The 11,796-nt window shown below is 47.1% G+C and overlaps 1 long non-coding RNA gene across 1 annotated transcript; it reads right to left on the bottom strand.

The window, feature by feature from the left end:
• Positions 1–209: 209 nt before the first annotated feature.
• LOC135978753 (uncharacterized) lies at positions 210–6,669 on the bottom strand. The gene is made up of 2 exons (XR_010596119.1): positions 6,516–6,669; positions 210–635 (listed from the first exon to the last, which is right to left on the bottom strand). It is a non-coding gene; the product is annotated as an uncharacterized LOC135978753 (long non-coding RNA).
• Between the last annotated feature and the right edge of the window lie 5,127 nt (positions 6,670–11,796).

Raw genomic sequence — 11,796 nt, 5'->3', positions numbered from 1 at the left:
CTTTAATTGAATTGTCTTGTTAGAACTGACCCCCCACTTGGTAAGGCAACTCCCATCCTTTCATGTTCTGTGTATATATTCTGCCTACTGTATTTTCCACTCCATGCATCTGATGAAGTGGGTTTTAGCCCATGAAAGCTCATGCCCAAATAAATTTGTTAGTCTCTAAGGTGCCACAAGTACTCCTCGTTGTTTTTTTTAAAGACCCATGTATACTTAAAGACACAGCAGCTCATTTTTACAAAAGCAAGAAATATGTTTCAAATGCGAGAAGTACAGTTTGTTACACTTATTTAATTGCTGATAGGAAGATGGAACAAGCAAGCTGGATTTCTAGTAACACCATGAAAGCACCAAAGAAATAGTTACATTTCCACAGGTAAGTGAGGCACTCGGAGCCCTTTATCCGAGAGATTCCTCATGGGAAGTTAGGGAGCACTGAAACACTTCTTCAAAAGCGTCCAGAAAAGGCTCAGTGATTTCATCTACTGTGACATGTCTCTGGAGTTCTTCGCTCAGGGAGGTGACACCCGTCCCTTCGAGTCCACAAGGAACAATGTGATCAAACCACGTAAGATCTGTGCAGCAGTTCAGCGCCAGCCCATGAGAGGTTATATGCCTTCCACAATGGACACCTGAAAAGCAAAACATACATGTCACCTCGTTCAGTGCTATGTACCACACACCACCCCTCCCCCAAATTTGTTTGTTAAAGTGCAAGAGATATGAAAGGGTTATAAACAAAATAATAGTATTTCTAGTGTCTAAAACTTAACTCTAGCAAGATACATCTTTGCCTAATCTAGTTTCTTATTCACATCAAGGGGTCAGCGTTCTCCAGCTGGATTAGCAGGAGAACCCATCTTTCATAGGTCAAAGAACGTACCATTTTGCTTCTCTCACTTGGTAGATCCCCCAAAAGTCTTTCAAGCAGATCTTTATATCCCCAAAGTTTTTGTCTTCAAAGTCAGAAAGCCCTCCTGGAGGCTCAGCTTCCCATATCCACTAGGGAGCAGACACCACATTACTTTTGCAGTCTCCTGTGGTTTACAATGCAAATGATCTTCCTGCAATCTCCCAAGCAAGTGAACAGCCCATTGTTCCAGTCCCTGGTCACACCTGGCTCTGTTTGCAATTGAGACAGAGGTTTTTGCCCTTCTCCTTTGTCTGTTTACAGTCTCCAAAACACAGTATTAGAGCATTCATAATTTCACACACAATGTTATTACATACATTTCCCAGTGATATCAACAACCAATGATATATTACAAGACAACTTTTAAATGAATATCATGGCAACAGTGTGCGGTGCATTGAGCTGGTCAGGCCAGCTGAGATTTACTGTTAAATACCAGAGAGCCCTTTGCTATCTGGCACTGGGATGCTCTTACAGTCACAAGTACATTCTGTAAAATTAATTAGATTTTAGTATTGCAACTTAAACCATAGCACGAATGCATATTTTACCAATACAAGTGTGCCATTCCCACAAAAGCGTGCTAAAACCAATAATGCTGGTGCACCAAAAAGGAATTATCCCATGTGTATTACACAGAAAGAAAAGCAGCCAAGAATTTTCCAAAATGAATTCTACATTTGTTAGGGTCTTGTTCAATAGCTAGGCGATTACTAGAATATTTTTTAATTTACCAGTTATGAGCCAAAAATTAGTAAATCCCAAAGCTTTCAATAGATGTTTATCATAGCCCTAGGGGGGTTTGGGCCCAGGACATAGAAACTCTGGGCCTATCTGCCAGGGGGTGCTCCCACCCGGATCCACCCAAGGCCCCACCCCACCTCTTCCCCACCAGTTCTGCCCCCTCTCCCTCGCACATTGCACCCTCGCTCCTCCCCCCAGCACCTCCAGACACCGCAAAACAATTGATTAGCAGTAGGTGCTGGGAGTCAGGGAGGGGGAGGCGCTGATCGGTGGGGCGGACAGGAAGCACTGGGGAGAGGAGGAGGTTGGTGGGGGGGCTCCTCCTCACCCCCACCCCTGCTCTCCTGCCCCCCGTCTCCTCCTCACAAAGCATGGGGCCCCTCAAAGCGCAGGGCCCGGGGCGGTTGCCCCGATTTGCCATACCCTAGGGACGGCTCTGGCTGGAAGGGACCTCAAGAGCTTATCTAATCCAGCCCCTTGTGCTGAGGCAGGGCCAAGTAAACCGTTCTACAGCATCCCTGACAGGTGTTTGTCCAAGCTGTTCTTTAAAACCTCCAATGATGAGAATTCCACAGCCTCCCTTCATAACCTATTCCAGTGCTTAACTACCCTTATACACACACAATTTTTCCTAATAGCTAATCTAACCTCCTTTATCGCAGATTAAGCCTTAGTTCTTGTTCTACCTTCAGTGGACATGAACAATCAATCAATCACTGTCCTCTTTATAACATATTTGAAAACTTATCAAGTCCCCCCTCAGCCTTCTTTTCTTGAGACTAAACATGCCCAGGTGGGTTTTTTTGTTTGTTTGTATCTAAACCTTTTACCATCTCTTCTGAGCTCTCTACTTTGTCCACATCTTTCTTGATGTCTGGCGCCCCAAACTGGACACAGAACGCCAGCTGAGACCTCACCAATGCCTAACAGAGGGGGACCATTATCTCCCATAGCTTACATACAACACTCCTGTTACTACACTCCTGAATTATATTAACCTTTTTTGCAATTGCATCATCATTGTTGGCTCATGTTCAGTTTCTGATCCACTATAGGTCCCAGATCCTTTTCTGCAGAACTACTACCTTGACAGTTATTCCCCATTTTGTAGTGGTGCATTTGATTTTTCCTTCCTATGTATAGTGCTTTGCGCTTGTCTTTATTGAATTTCATCTTGTTGATTTCAGACCAATTCTCTTAATTTGTCAAGGTCATTTTGAAGTCTGATCCTGTCCTTCAAAGTGCAGCTCCTCAGAGCTTAGTGTCATTTGCAACTGTTATAACCATAATCTCCGCTCCATTATTCAAGTCATTAATGAAAACACTGACCATTACCAGACCCAGGACAGACCCCCAGGGGAGCCCACTAGGTAAGTCCTATTAATAAACTACTCTGAATAGGATTCTTCAAAGAGTTATGTGCCCACCTTACAGTAATTTCATCTAGATCACATTTCCCAGATTGCTTATGAGAATGTCATGTAGGAATGTATCAAAAGCCTATTAAAACCAAGCTATATCACATCTACTGCTTTCTCTCATCCACTCGACCAGCGTACTGTGGTTTAAAAATGGAAAGATTTGTTCTATTAATGAGTCATCTACATCAATTTATAAAAGGCAATTAAAGCTATGATTTTATGGTCAACATTACACATACCTTGAAGGTAAAAACCATTACACCATTGTACGCACAGCTGGCAACATTTTAACTCTAAGGACTTGTCTACACTTAAACTGCTACAGTGGCCCAGCTGCAGCTGTGCCGCTGTGGTGTGTCGGCATAGACACTACGCCAATGGGAGAGGTTCTCCAGTTGGTGGAGGTGGATTACTTATGCCAAGAGGTAGTAGCTAGGTCAACAGAAGAATTCTTCCATCAAATTAACTCGGTCTACATCGAGGGATAGGCCAGCGTAGCTATGTCTCTTAAGGGTGTGGATTTTTCACACCCCTGAGAGATGTAGCTATGCCCATGTAAGTTCCCACTGTTGACTAGCCCTGAATCTTTTTCAGGGATCTCTGACTGCTATAAAATTGTGGCCTGGGATTGGAACTTTTCAAAATCTGGTTAGCCACGTTTAATTCCTTGTGCTCAATGTTGGCACCAGGGGGCACTACTACCCCTGAAATGGATCTTTAATGGCTCCCATTGGAGCAGATTACTGTCATACCAATGAAAAAGGTCCACAAGAATAATCTTGCATGCGCAGCAGTTTATTGAGAAGGAATTACACAAGCGGTAAAGGGTTACATTATGCACATAACTCCTATGTTAAACATTAAGAACTATACGTTAAGAGCTATACATTCCTCTTCGCGAGTCTCTCTTTCACAAACAGGCCCTGCGCTAGCTTCACGCAATCCCTGCTTCGCAAACAGAGAAGGTGGTCACCAATTCTATGGACGGCTTCTTCTCTCCAGGTCTGGTCTCCTCAGCCCTCTGGTCTGTCTTGGATTCCCTGGAGGCAAGGCCTTGGCTGCCTGGAAAACCCTCTGGTCACAATCCTACTCAAGCCCATGGAGCAGAGTTTTGGCTACTCTGTCTAGCAGTTTCTTCAAGCGTCAATTAAGGAATCCCCAACAGTAATTTAATTGGCTTGATTTTTATACTTTTTCCTCAAAGGATTCACATGTCTTAAAAGCATGCTCAACGGGAATGTGGTTATTAACTTTTACCTAATACTTTAGGAGGAGACTGCAGAGTGGTGCTAACTGAACATTACCCCACATTCACTCCCTGATGAATCATTCACTTTAGCCCCCTGCGTGATGTCTTTCTACAGGGTCAAGATGCCCCAGTCAGCCCGTGCTCCACTCAAAATGTTTTACATGTGTTGTTTGCTTTCAAGCGGACATATTTGCTGATGCAAAGATCAGTATTCATCATACACGCAGCATGGAGCCAGTCAGTTTCACTTCTGGCATCTGCCTGATGCTAAGGAAAGGATTCTTCTCCCAGAATCCTCTTTCACAGTTCAGTCATGTCAAGCCATGTTCTCACCGGTCATTCAGTACAGTCACACCAGTATGGCACCATCTCAACACTCAATACTGTACTGTACACGATATTCAAAAATAATACATACAAATGTATTTTGTAAGAGCAGAGTCTTACATTATTAATCCCTCACTACAGCTTGTGTTATTATAGCTTCACTGAGAAGTGGAGTGAGACCACCAGGTTTTTGTTGTTTTTTTAAAGAGATGTGTATTAAATAAATTCTACTGTGCTCAGTTTTTCAGGTGTGCAGTGGCTCACTTCTAAAGGTTCAGTTCTTAGATCCATAAGACAAACAGGAACCAGCAATCAGCATACTCATTGAAAATTAAGATTTGTGTGGCATGGATTTAACACCGCAGCAGGAGACAGGTCTTTGCAGGATCAAGCCTAACAATGGAACTCTCATATCAAAACAAATTAATAAGCCATCTAGTCTGTTATCAGGGACAACAGCCAATACTCAGTGCTTCAGATGAAAGCCTTCCAACACCATAATGCATCTAATTATGTAATACCATTGGATACTCTGGCTCATTGACCCCAGCTGCTGGTGAGCTTGTGCCATGAAGTATTATAGCCTTTATTTTTTTTAGGCTAGACAGAGTAAGTGTAAATGCTATCCCTATTTATACAGATGCCTAATCCTTTTTAGGATTTACAACACTATATTCTACGGCAGTGTATTCCTTTAGGTTAGTTACACATTGCATTAAAAATATGTTTGCCCATTTACATTTTTTGCCTTTTTCATATTGAATTCCCCCCTCAGAACCTGTCAAATCACCACAAAGAGTTTCTTATGTTGTCCTTCTACATTAGGACCAGATTAATTCTCTCTGGGATTTATCTGAAAAGAGAAACCATTGAAGTGTTCGCTTCGCCACATAAAGCAATGCATTCAGTAATTTATCTGCCAATCAATGCATTTATTGCCAGTCATCATCATCCCCCTTAATATCTTCTTATAGGCTGCATTATGTGCTAAACAGATTACAACAGAACATACTCCCATCTGTGATTCCAGGATCTTCATATGCCATATTCCTCCCCCCATATATTTTTCAAATGACTGCTCTCACCCTTCTCCCTTGTTGCATGAGAGCTCAGCTCATCACCACCTGAGCAGTCGGACAACCTCATAAAAGGAGCATCAGTTACTGGGCAAGGGAGAAGGAGAACTGGAATGAGATGTCAGGAGACCAGATCTGACACTTATTGGCAAAAAACAAGAGAGATGAGGAGGATAAACACATTACCAAGGGCAAAGCCAACTAATGCCAAATTAATGTGTCCGCAGAGGGAACAAAGACACCCACACAGAGTGGTCATGTTTGTTTTTTAAATGTCTCAAGACAGCAGTATCCAGTGGTGACTAAAATACACTTTTTAAAGGAACAGCAAAGTGCACCTTAGTGGGATAATCTGCAAAGGGTGGGGGAATGTAACTCCCATCGGAGAGCTATCGGCCTATGATGTGATAACCAGTGATCTGAGAACACGGCATGATGCCCTTTGGCGCAATCCAGTCACTCCAAAAGGCAGACACGCTGCCTCTAGCGCATAATAAGTCTCCCCCCTGCGGGTGGGTCACACTCGGGTCTAATTCCGGGGGGCTGGGTTCAGTGCGGGGCTGGGGGGGGGAGAATCTGTGGCTTTTGATTTACAGGGGGTCAGACGAGAGGATCTGGTGCTGCCTTCTGGCATGAAGCCCCCTCCCCCCCCAGCCACGCGCACACCCCCGGCAGCCCCCCACCCCCAGCCACGCGCGCACCCCCGGCTCAGACCCGGCTCAGCCCCGGCCGCTCCCGGGCAGGGCACACGCACGCAGACCCCCCGCCCATCGGGTCCCCACCTTGTCCCAGCTGAGCCATTGCCCCACCGCCCTGTCGCCTCAGAGTAACGGTCCCTCCGCGGCGCACCCCGCGAGCCGAGCACTAGCAACACCACCAGCCGCAGCCCCGCCCCTTCGCCGCCCCCGCCCCCAACAGCAGCCGCAGCCGCGTTCCAGGCCACGCCCACCCAGAGCCAGCGGCACCATCCCGGCATGCGCGCTCCTGGCCCCGCACCCCGCCCGCCTCCGACTCCGGCCGGCGCTGCTGCGTGCCCGTCCCTGTACTGCCCCTCTCGCGGTGCCCCACAGGAAACGTAGTTCTCCCTCCCTTCGCGGGTCGAGCTGTGGGAGGAGACTCGGGAGAGTAAGGGACTCTAGTTCCCAGCAGTCCCTGCTCTCTCTCGCGGAGTTGGACGCCGCCAGTGTTTAGGCGGCTAGGGCTGACCCACTGTGGGTGCCCACCAAGTGTTCCCCTCTTGGTCAGAGACCATCTCACGCAGCCATGGCCCACTCCGGCCCCCAGTGACGCCAATGGGAAACCCCACCTTGATGGCAGCAGGATGGGGACTAGTGAATCATAGAATCTCAGGGGTGGAAGGGACCTCAGGAGCCAGCTAGTCCAACCCCTGCTCAGAGCAGGACCAATCCCAACTAAATCAAGTGCACACACCAGCAATGATGTGCAGCCACCTCTGGGGCAGGGAGCAGCTGCTGAGCACTAGCCAAGCGTTTAGGACAGGAAGTGCAGGTCACAGAGCAGCTGAGTGGGCTCAGCGCTTGGCAGGCAGGATTCCAAGAGCCCATCCCACTTAAGAAGGAAAGCAGAAGGGTTTGCCATAAGTAAAGCATAGCTGTTCTTCTCACAAGCATGCCTGCCCAGCAGGTGCCCTGAGCCTGGGTATCGAGGTGTGTGCCTGGGGGGGATATAATACAGGTCTATGAAATCACAAATGATGTTGAGAAAGTGAATAGGAAACTTATTTACCACTTGACATAACACAAGAACCAGGGGTCACCCAATGAAGTTAATAGGCAGCAGGTTTAAAACTAACATAAGGAAGTACTTCATACAATGCACAGTCCAAACGTGGAACTCATCAGGGGAGGTTGTGAAAGCCAAAAGAATAGTGAATAGTGAATCAGGTTAAAAAAAGAATTAGATAAATTTCTGGAGAATAGAGCCTTCAATGGCTATTAGCCAAAATAGTCAGGGATGTAACCCCACGCTGTGGGTGTTCCTAAACCTTCAACTGTCAGAAGCTGGGACCGGACAATGGGTTGGCTCACTTGATAAATTGCCCTGTTCTGTTCATTACTTTTGGACCATCCGGCACCAGCAACTGTTGGAAGACAGGATACAGGACCATGGGTGTGACCCAGTAGGTCATTCTTATGTCCGGAAAAGCCACATCTATGAGCAAAGAAAATCTATCTATTAATGGAGATTCTCTCTGTCTTAGTAAGGAGGAGAGGATGGAAGATGATAAAAGACAGGTAGGATCTGATGAGAAACAGTCAATTAAAAAAGAGTCCCATTCAATGACATCATGTAATGGCAGACAGCTAAAAAATGACAGTTTTTTTTAAAGTCCTTATATACAAATGCTAGAAGTCTAAATAATAAGATGGGTGAACTAGAGTGCCTCGTGCATGAGGTTAGTGATATAACAGGCATCACAGAAACTTGGTGGAATAAGGATAATCAATGGGACACAGTAATGCCAGGATACAAAATATATCAGAAGGACATCACCAGTTTTTCTAGTCACAAGGGAAGATAAAGTACACTGCTTTTGTGGGGTTGTTAGACAGCTAAATACTGTTACAAAAAACATACACCGCCAATCCTACAGATTGATGATGTTCTGGACCAATTTGGGGGTGCTCAGGAATCCATTACTCTGGATTTGCCCAGTGGATATTGCCAGGTTCTCTTACGGAAGTTCTGCATAAAGATAACCTTCACTATTGGGCTGCGTCATTATAGTTCAGTTCAGCTTTTTGGGATGACCCCGGGGCCTGCTGCCTCTCAGAGATTAATGACTTAAGCAGATGTTTCTTCTACTTGGATGGTATCATTGTGTACACCATCCAGCTGGATGGAGCATCCGCAATGTCTATGCGCAGCATAGGAATTTCGACAGTTAGAACCAATGAGGCCACCATCTTCAGGGGAAGTTCTGAGTGGCAGTTGGGCCCAGAGTTTTGCAGGTATTTATGTGCCTAACTCCCTGACTGAGTAATGGTCAGAGTAAAGATTAATCCATACTGGTTAACCACCTGCTCATAGGGAAAAGCAGGAATTTATGCCCCATTTTAGACAAAACCTTAACCTTAACTGGACTCGCCACCAGGCACCTCCATAATACTTGATGTCGCTTATATGGTTAACTAGGGTTACCATACGTCCTCTTTTTCCCGGACATGTCCGGCTTTTCAGCACTCAAACCCCCGTCCGGGGGGAATTGCCAAAAAGCCGAACATGTCCGGGAAAATGGCGGCTCTGCTCCTCCCCTGACTCTTCGGCTCTGTTTAAGAGCCGGGCATGGCGGCTGCCTGAGCGGTACCGGCTTCGGGCAGCCCCCATGTAAGAGCCGGGCTGCCCGAGCGCTACCGGCTTCGGGCAGCCCCCATGCCTCTGGACCCTGCGCTGCCGGAGCCCGGGAGGGGAAGTGCCTGGCTGGGGGCGCAGGGTCCGGAGGCAAGGGGGCTGCCCAAAGCCCAAGAGTTACCGGCTTCACAGTTTGCCGGGCAGCCCCCAGACCCCCCTCCCGGGGTCCAGCTGCGCTGGGCAAGTGCCGGCCGGGGGCGCAGGCTCTGGGGGCTGCCCGGCAAACCGTGAAGCCGGTAACGCTTGGGCAGCCCTTTCCCCGTGGCTGGGAGTGGGAGGGAGGAGGGGGCGGAGTTAGGGCGGGGAAGGGGCGGAGTTGGGGCAGGGCGGGGTGGGGAAATGGGCGGGGCCAGGGCCCGTGGAGGGTCCTCTTTTTTTATTTAATAGATATGGTAACCCTAGGTTAACAACCCTTGGTCCTTCGTTTATTACCCGCCCGTGTTCATGGCAACAATGACATAAGTGCTGCAGGGTGACCTCACAATGCTGTGATTTGAACACTGGCAGTTGGCCCTCAGTGTCAGTTGCTTTTACTTGGACAGAAGGAGAGGCTGGGTATTGTGCTGGCTAAAGTCGATTTCAGATCCAAGATCGAATCTATTACTGAGGGGAAAAAAGTAAGTGGGCTTTCTTACTCCCCATGGCTGTCCTACCTCTGACCAACAGAGACCCACTTTGCTTAAATTCTGTTTGAAAAGGGTCACCAAATTAAATTCGTTTTTTTGGCCCAGAACCTCAAAGGTATTTAGGCACTTAACTCCCACTGAAATCCATGGGAGTTAGGAGTCTAAATACCTTTGAGAGTCTGGGACTTTGTTCCATTTGATGTCTCTCTCGCTCTAGCATGAAAAGTGCCATCCTAACAGAATCCAGGAGGGAATCCAGCTGTCTGATCAGGGGCTACTTGTGCCCTACCTCTCTCTTACACTCAATTCTTTAGTTCAGCTGTAAAAATTGTGGCAGATAGGGAATAACTCCAGAGTTGATAAGGCTGCATGGTAAGGTTATATTTCATTAACCCAGCAAGGACTTCCGGAGATCACTGAGATCCCTAGAAAGACTTGCCCCCTCTGGGAGTCTCTTCCGCTGATCCCTCTCTGGGACCCTGTTCTAGGATCTCACACAGGGCCCTTGTCTCTGAAGTGGAGAATGAAAGGAAGTGGGTTCTGTTCCAGGCCTCCATTCGTCTGTAGACGAGCTCCATACGCACAGACCCCAGAGGACACAATCAGGGGAGTCGCCCACTAACTTCAGTGGGCTTGGATCAGGCCCAGATATAGGCCCAATAAAAAGATGGCTCCTGCTGTCCCTGCAGCAGAGTGTGGAAAGGAGAGGCTCTTTGCTGTGGCATTATTTCCTCCAGGTGCAGAATGGACAGTAGGGGATTTCCACTTCAGTTCCTGGAGATTTAGGGAAGCTGATCCCCATTCTGTGGCCTCACCCTCACAGCTGGCATGAGAGGCAGCAATTGGGCTCGAGACATGGCCCTTAAAATCTGCCTTCAAGTTGATTCTCCCTAATTCTCCATCTTGGATGAAGAATAACATTTCCTTTCCCCACTATGGCAGATCATTTTGGTTTTGCGCTGCCCATTTCAATGTTTAAAATTTTCCAGGATTAGGAAGGAATGAGGAGATACATATACATGCTCTTTAATGCTTTTGGGGGTGCAATTCTCCCCCGGGCTGAGGGTCAGCAAAAAGTCATGTACCTCTTACATCCCACTAAAATCCAGAGCCTTGGAGAGTGCAATGAAATTTTGCAATGAATGTGAAGAGCTGTAATTTTTCCTGCTGTCTCCAGTGGAGCACAAGCAGCGGCGGCTCCAGGCACCAGCACTCCAATCGCGTACCTGGGGCGGCAAGCCGCGGGGGTGCCCTGCCGGTCGCTGCGAGGGCGGCAGTCAGGCTGCCTTCGGCGGCGTGCCTGTGGGAGGTCCGCCGGTCCCGTGGATTCGGCGGTAATTCGGCGGCGGGTATGCCGAATCTGAGGGACCGGCGGACCTCCCGCAGGCGCACCGCTGAAGGCAGCCTGCCTGCTGTGCTTGGGGCGGCAAAAAAGCTAGAGCCTCCCCTGAGCGCAAGCATTAGATTAAAATTTAAATCTTTGACAGAGGATTTAAGTAATATTGGAGCACAATGTGATATTTTGAATACAGCTAAACTTTGTGTTGCCCACTAGACTAAGAAGTATATTGTGATATTGATTGATGACCATCAAGCCTGTAATCTTAGCTTTGTGAACTTCTTTCTCCATCTTTGTTCATAGTTCAAGTATTGGAGGAAACCAATGATTGTGAAATTAGTTAAGAGTCCCAACTTCTAAAGCAAGTAAACTTCGGGCTTAAAATGTGTTGGGTTTTATGGGCCAGATCTTCAGCTGCTATAAATCAACAGCTCCATTGACTTGAATGAAGTATTCTGATTTCCAGCAGCTGCGGATCTGACTCAACAAAGGTATTATTCAAATGAAACGCGTATGCGATGGACAGTGTTCAATGTGGGTTTTTTTAGAAGCACCATAACTGAATTTTGGGTTGGCAAATATTGTGATGCATGTATATTTGTTTGGATTTTTAGGTGCTTTATAATTCCACTCTTGGTGCCGTCATTGTGTCAGGTTAGTTTTGTCGCCTCTTTTCTCTTTACAAACATTAACTAAGTAACCTTCCTCATCCCTGGGAGGTACAGA

Source organism: Chrysemys picta, unplaced genomic scaffold (genome assembly GCF_011386835.1).
Source record: "Chrysemys picta bellii isolate R12L10 unplaced genomic scaffold, ASM1138683v2 scaf432, whole genome shotgun sequence".
Lineage (NCBI taxonomy): Eukaryota > Metazoa > Chordata > Testudines > Emydidae > Chrysemys > Chrysemys picta.
This window is presented reverse-complemented; position numbering and strand designations above follow the sequence as displayed.